The following is a 6,511-nucleotide window of genomic DNA, read 5'->3' on the forward strand; positions in this document are numbered from 1 at the left end:
GCCACCTCCGTTGTTGTGGAAAACGGGACGATACTGCGCCTTCAAAGTGCAGTGCAAAAGAAACGTACACGAAAAGTGAAACCTGCGCCCAAGGCCTGGATGGCCAATAATACTAAATGTTTACTGGGCCCATAACCTATTCGTTTCAAGTATTTATTGTGACTGATCTAGAGTACAATGTTACTGCACGCAGGCAGCCAAATTACACGCTAAAGAGGATAACACAATAAGAGAAAAAAGCTTTTGGTTACCGCGACCAAAAGAGGGAGACACAGTGCATTGACTTTATTACATATTATTATATATATGTCGAAGAGTCATCAGGATGCCCTTCTTCCTCTTCACTACTCTCGTTATGGTTCGCGCGACGTTTTCTGGCGCTTGAGCGAGGCATGTCTGTTATGCGTAACGATCGAAAACTGACTGACTGATCTCTTCTTCACAAAATCAGAATTATGCGTAGTTCTTGACTTTACTTGCAATACCAACACAATTATGACAGTTGTTCTAGTCCGCATACACCAATACTTATGCACACCGCATTTTTCTGTATGCTTCTCGCTTTCGTACAGACATCTACTTCCCCCCGCTCTCCACTAAACTCTAACGGTTGTCTGCCGCGCATCAGAAAAATAAAAAGAGGCGTCTGCATGGCGCGTGCCAAGCTGAAACACGAAATTTCTTTTCAAATAAATGATCTGCGACATATACATACATATTACATACATATTTTCAACACTCCTTCTCAATGCAATATGTCAACCCTTACGGATAATATTTTTATCTTAATTCCAAAATCAAAATACATTTTTGTTATTTTAAACAGATTCCTTGGATACCCTTTTCATGTTTAAATCTATTCAAATTCTTGGTTAGAACATCTGCCATCATGTTTTCTGTGGGTACATAATTAACTTCCTTTATATTGTTCTTATACAATTCTCTTACATAATGATATTTTATATCTATATGCTTACTATGTGCATGGAAAGTTTCATTTTTCACCAAGCACTGGGAACTCTGGTTGTCGCTATAAACCTTAGTTGCCTGTGTTTCACCAAAACCCATTTCGTTGACCAATTTCCGAACATACGCCACTTCCTTCGCTGCCATGGAAAGTGCCACATACTCTGACTCTGTGCTGCTTAGGGAAACCACTGATTGTTTCTTTGAGTCCCACGTAAAGGCAGCTCCTGCAGCAATACATGCCCATCCAGTAAAGGATTTTCGGTCCGTGGTGTCACCAGCCCAATCCGCGTCAACATAGCAATGTATAGGCACACCAGTACGCTCGTAGTGTAACTGCAAATCAGCTGTGCCCCTCAAGTATTGCAGAACTCGCTTTGCACCGGCTTCGTGCTCTTTATGTGGGCCATATTCAAAGAAAAAAAATCAGTCTGCGGGCTCTCAGCTCTCAGCGAGAACTTAGCGGCATCCAGCCAATGGAGGAGACAGTAGTGGCTTCGCCACAGCAGCCATGCCTTCGCCGTTCCGTGCGTCTAGCGAGTAGGATGCGTTCGCAGAACTGTGAAGCCATTCCCAAGGTGATGAATTTGCGGCGCAACACGCGGCTGGCGGGAATCCGGAAACATGCCACCTCCGTTGTTGTGGAAAACGGGACGATACTGCGCCTTCAAAGTGCAGTGCAAAAGAAACGTACACGAAAAGTGAAACCTGCGCCCAAGGCCTGGATGGCCAATAATACTAAATGTTTACTGGGCCCATAACCTATTCGTTTCAAGTATTTATTGTGACTGATCTAGAGTACAATGTTACTGCACGCAGGCAGCCAAATTACACGCTAAAGAGGATAACACAATAAGAGAAAAAAGCTTTTGGTTACCGCGACCAAAAGAGGGAGACACAGTGCATTGACTTTATTACATATTATTATATATATGTCGAAGAGTCATCAGGATGCCCTTCTTCCTCTTCACTACTCTCGTTATGGTTCGCGCGACGTTTTCTGGCGCTTGAGCGAGGCATGTCTGTTATGCGTAACGATCGAAAACTGACTGACTGATCTCTTCTTCACAAAATCAGAATTATGCGTAGTTCTTGACTTTACTTGCAATACCAACACAATTATGACAGTTGTTCTAGTCCGCATACACCAATACTTATGCACACCGCATTTTTCTGTATGCTTCTCGCTTTCGTACAGACATCTACTTCCCCCCGCTCTCCACTAAACTCTAACGGTTGTCTGCCGCGCATCAGAAAAATAAAAAGAGGCGTCTGCATGGCGCGTGCCAAGCTGAAACACGAAATTTCTTTTCAAATAAATGATCTGCGACATATACATACATATTACATACATATTTTCAACACTCCTTCTCAATGCAATATGTCAACCCTTACGGATAATATTTTTATCTTAATTCCAAAATCAAAATACATTTTTGTTATTTTAAACAGATTCCTTGGATACCCTTTTCATGTTTAAATCTATTCAAATTCTTGGTTAGAACATCTGCCATCATGTTTTCTGTGGGTACATAATTAACTTCCTTTATATTGTTCTTATACAATTCTCTTACATAATGATATTTTATATCTATATGCTTACTATGTGCATGGAAAGTTTCATTTTTCACCAAGCACTGGGAACTCTGGTTGTCGCTATAAACCTTAGTTGCCTGTGTTTCACCAAAACCCATTTCGTTGACCAATTTCCGAACATACGCCACTTCCTTCGCTGCCATGGAAAGTGCCACATACTCTGACTCTGTGCTGCTTAGGGAAACCACTGATTGTTTCTTTGAGTCCCACGTAAAGGCAGCTCCTGCAGCAATACATGCCCATCCAGTAAAGGATTTTCGGTCCGTGGTGTCACCAGCCCAATCCGCGTCAACATAGCAATGTATAGGCACACCAGTACGCTCGTAGTGTAACTGCAAATCAGCTGTGCCCCTCAAGTATTGCAGAACTCGCTTTGCACCGGCTTCGTGCTCTTTATGTGGGCCATATTCAAAGAAAAAAAATCAGTCTGCGGGCTCTCAGCTCTCAGCGAGAACTTAGCGGCATCCAGCCAATGGAGGAGACAGTAGTGGCTTCGCCACAGCAGCCATGCCTTCGCCGTTCCGTGCGTCTAGCGAGTAGGATGCGTTCGCAGAACTGTGAAGCCATTCCCAAGGTGATGAATTTGCGGCGCAACACGCGGCTGGCGGGAATCCGGAAACATGCCACCTCCGTTGTTGTGGAAAACGGGACGATACTGCGCCTTCAAAGTGCAGTGCAAAAGAAACGTACACGAAAAGTGAAACCTGCGCCCAAGGCCTGGATGGCCAATAATACTAAATGTTTACTGGGCCCATAACCTATTCGTTTCAAGTATTTATTGTGACTGATCTAGAGTACAATGTTACTGCACGCAGGCAGCCAAATTACACGCTAAAGAGGATAACACAATAAGAGAAAAAAGCTTTTGGTTACCGCGACCAAAAGAGGGAGACACAGTGCATTGACTTTATTACATATTATTATATATATGTCGAAGAGTCATCAGGATGCCCTTCTTCCTCTTCACTACTCTCGTTATGGTTCGCGCGACGTTTTCTGGCGCTTGAGCGAGGCATGTCTGTTATGCGTAACGATCGAAAACTGACTGACTGATCTCTTCTTCACAAAATCAGAATTATGCGTAGTTCTTGACTTTACTTGCAATACCAACACAATTATGACAGTTGTTCTAGTCCGCATACACCAATACTTATGCACACCGCATTTTTCTGTATGCTTCTCGCTTTCGTACAGACATCTACTTCCCCCCGCTCTCCACTAAACTCTAACGGTTGTCTGCCGCGCATCAGAAAAATAAAAAGAGGCGCGTGCCAAGCAGAAACACGAAATTTCGTTTCATTTAAATGATCTGCGACATATACATACATATTACATACATATTTTTAACACTCCTTCTGCGCTTGTTTATTTGCTTAGCTTTCGCTTAGCGACGTGTTCACTTTGCTTGTTTGAATTGAATTGTCGCTCCGTAGACGAAGCGCCTCTATTTATACTGCTGCGCTCTTTTCGCGAACATTCAAGGCGCGCTCTCTCGAACCAACGAGAGCGGTATGTCGTTTACTGTGTGACAGAGTGAGAGAGCATTAGTGCAGAGAGGGAGAGACCCAAAAAGAAAATAGAGAATAACGAATAACGGCCAGAGAAATTTCTCGAGTTTTCTTTCTGCCAAACAAATGACCTACCACAATAACCAGTTTGTTTTGGGATTCTAGAATATTCGCTTTATTTTGGAAATTTCTTTATAAATACGGCTGCTTAAATAACTTATGTTAAAGATAATCGAAGCGCTTTGTTATGCGGTTGTTGTCCGTCAGAAAGGCCTATGTAACATTGACAATATACTCTTTAGAATGTATGTATATATTAACTTTAAAAAGCCAAATTTTTATTAGATTTATACAGACAATTGCATGATGATTGCTTGCTTTTTTAATTTAAAATTATATATATTATGAATATGATATATGTATGTACATATATATTATGTATTACATATGCATGCAAAACATATGCAAAAGCCGAGGCTTTTATGAAAGCTATGTAATGTAATTAAACTTAATAACTCATTTTTTCGAAGGATATGGATATGGACTTTCTATATAACTTTCTGAGCGCAGTATTTACATTTAAACTATTCGTTTCAAGTATTTATTGTGACTGATCTAGAGTACAATGTTACTGCACGCAGGCAGCCAAATTACACGCTAAAGAGGATAACACAATAAGAGAAAAAAGCTTTTGGTTATCGCGACCAAAAGAGGGAGACACAGTGCATTGACTTTATTACATATTATTATATATATGTCGAAGAGTCATCAGGATGCCCTTCTTCCTCTTCACTACTCTCGTTATGGTTCGCGCGACGTTTTCTGGCGCTTGAGCGAGGCATGTCTGTTATGCGTAACGATCGAAAACTGACTGACTGATCTCTTCTTCACAAAATCAGAATTATGCATAGTTCTTGACTTTACTTGCAATACCAACACAATTATGACAGTTGTTCTAGTCCGCATACACCAATACTTATGCACACCGCATTTTTCTGTATGCTTCTCGCTTTCGTACAGACATCTACTTCCCCCCGCTCCTACCAGCGAACAGACTACGTTCGGCAGAAACTCTAACGGTTGTCTGCCGCGCATCAGAAAAATAAAAAGAGGCGTCTGCATGGCGCTGCCAAGCAGAAACACGAAATTTCGTTTCATTTAAATGATCTGCGACATATACATACATATTACATACATATTTTCAACACTCCTTCTCAATGCAATATGTCAACCCTTACGGATAATATTTTTATCTTAATTCCAAAATCAAAATACATTTTTGTTATTTTAAACCCATCCCTTGGATACACTGTTCATGTTTAAATCTATTCAAATTCTTGGATAGAACATCTGCCATCATGTTTTCTGTGGGTACATAATTAACTTCTATTATATTGTTCTTATACAATTCTCTTATATAATGATATTTTATATCTATATGCTTACTACGTGCATGGAAAGTTTCATTTTTCACCAAGCACTGGGAACTCTGGTTGTCGCTATAAACCTTAGTTGCCTGTGTTTCACCAAAACCCATTTCGTTGACCAATTTCCGAACATACGCCACTTCCTTCGCTGCCATGGAAAGTGCCACATACTCTGACTCTGTGCTGCTTAGGGAAACCACTGATTGTTTCTTTGAGTCCCACGTAAAGGCAGCTCCTGCAGCAATACATGCCCATCCAGTAAAGGATTTTCGGTCCGTGGTGTCACCAGCCCAATCCGCGTCAACATAGCAATGTATAGGCACACCAGTACGCTCGTAGTGTAACTGCAAATCAGCTGTGCCCCTCAAGTATCGCAGAACTCGCTTTGCACCGGCTTCGTGCTCTTTATGTGGGCCATCTTCAAAGAAAAAAAATCAGTCTGCGGGCTCTCAGCTCTCAGCGAGAACTTAGCGGCATCCAGCCAATGGAGGAGACAGTAGTGGCTTCGCAACAGCAGCCATGCCTTCGCCGTTCCGTGCGTCTAGCGAGTAGGATGCGTTCGCAGAACTGTGAAGCCATTCCCAAGGTGATGAATTTGCGGCGCAACACGCGGCTGGCGGGAATCCGGAAACATGCCACCTCCGTTGTTGTGGAAAACGGGACGATACTGCGCCTTCAAAGTGCAGTGCAAAAGAAACGTACACGAAAAGTGAAACCTGCGCCCAAGGCCTGGATGGCCAATAATACTAAATGTTTACTGGGCCCATAACCTATTCGTTTCAAGTATTTATTGTGACTGATCTAGAGTACAATGTTACTGCACGCAGGCAGCCAAATTACACGCTAAAGAGGATAACACAATAAGAGAAAAAAGCTTTTGGTTACCGCGACCAAAAGAGGGAGACACAGTGCATTGACTTTATTACATATTATTATATATATGTCGAAGAGTCATCAGGATGCCCTTCTTCCTCTTCACTACTCTCGTTATGGTTCGCGCGACGTTTTCTGGCG

At 42.1% G+C, this 6,511-nt stretch overlaps 1 long non-coding RNA gene across 1 annotated transcript, besides 10 other annotated features; it reads right to left on the bottom strand.

Annotated features, from left to right (window-relative positions):
• Positions 1-123: 123 nt before the first annotated feature.
• Positions 124-1,375: a mobile genetic element.
• Positions 308-705: a mobile genetic element.
• Positions 1,376-1,729: 354 nt separating the features above from the next.
• Positions 1,730-2,967: a mobile genetic element.
• Positions 1,830-4,761, bottom strand: lncRNA:alphagamma-element:CR32865 (alphagamma-element:CR32865). Its single transcript, NR_002020.1, has 2 exons — positions 3,759-4,761; positions 1,830-2,183 (listed from the first exon to the last, which is right to left on the bottom strand). It is a non-coding gene; the product is annotated as an alphagamma-element:CR32865 (long non-coding RNA).
• Positions 1,899-2,297: a mobile genetic element.
• Positions 3,308-3,919: a mobile genetic element.
• Positions 3,492-3,879: a mobile genetic element.
• Positions 4,656-5,914: a mobile genetic element.
• Positions 4,825-5,244: a mobile genetic element.
• Positions 5,915-6,254: 340 nt separating the features above from the next.
• Positions 6,255-6,511: part of a mobile genetic element that runs on past the window's edge.
• Positions 6,439-6,511: part of a mobile genetic element that runs on past the window's edge.

This window comes from Drosophila melanogaster, chromosome 3R (assembly GCF_000001215.4).
Source record: "Drosophila melanogaster chromosome 3R".
NCBI lineage: Eukaryota > Metazoa > Arthropoda > Insecta > Diptera > Drosophilidae > Drosophila > Drosophila melanogaster.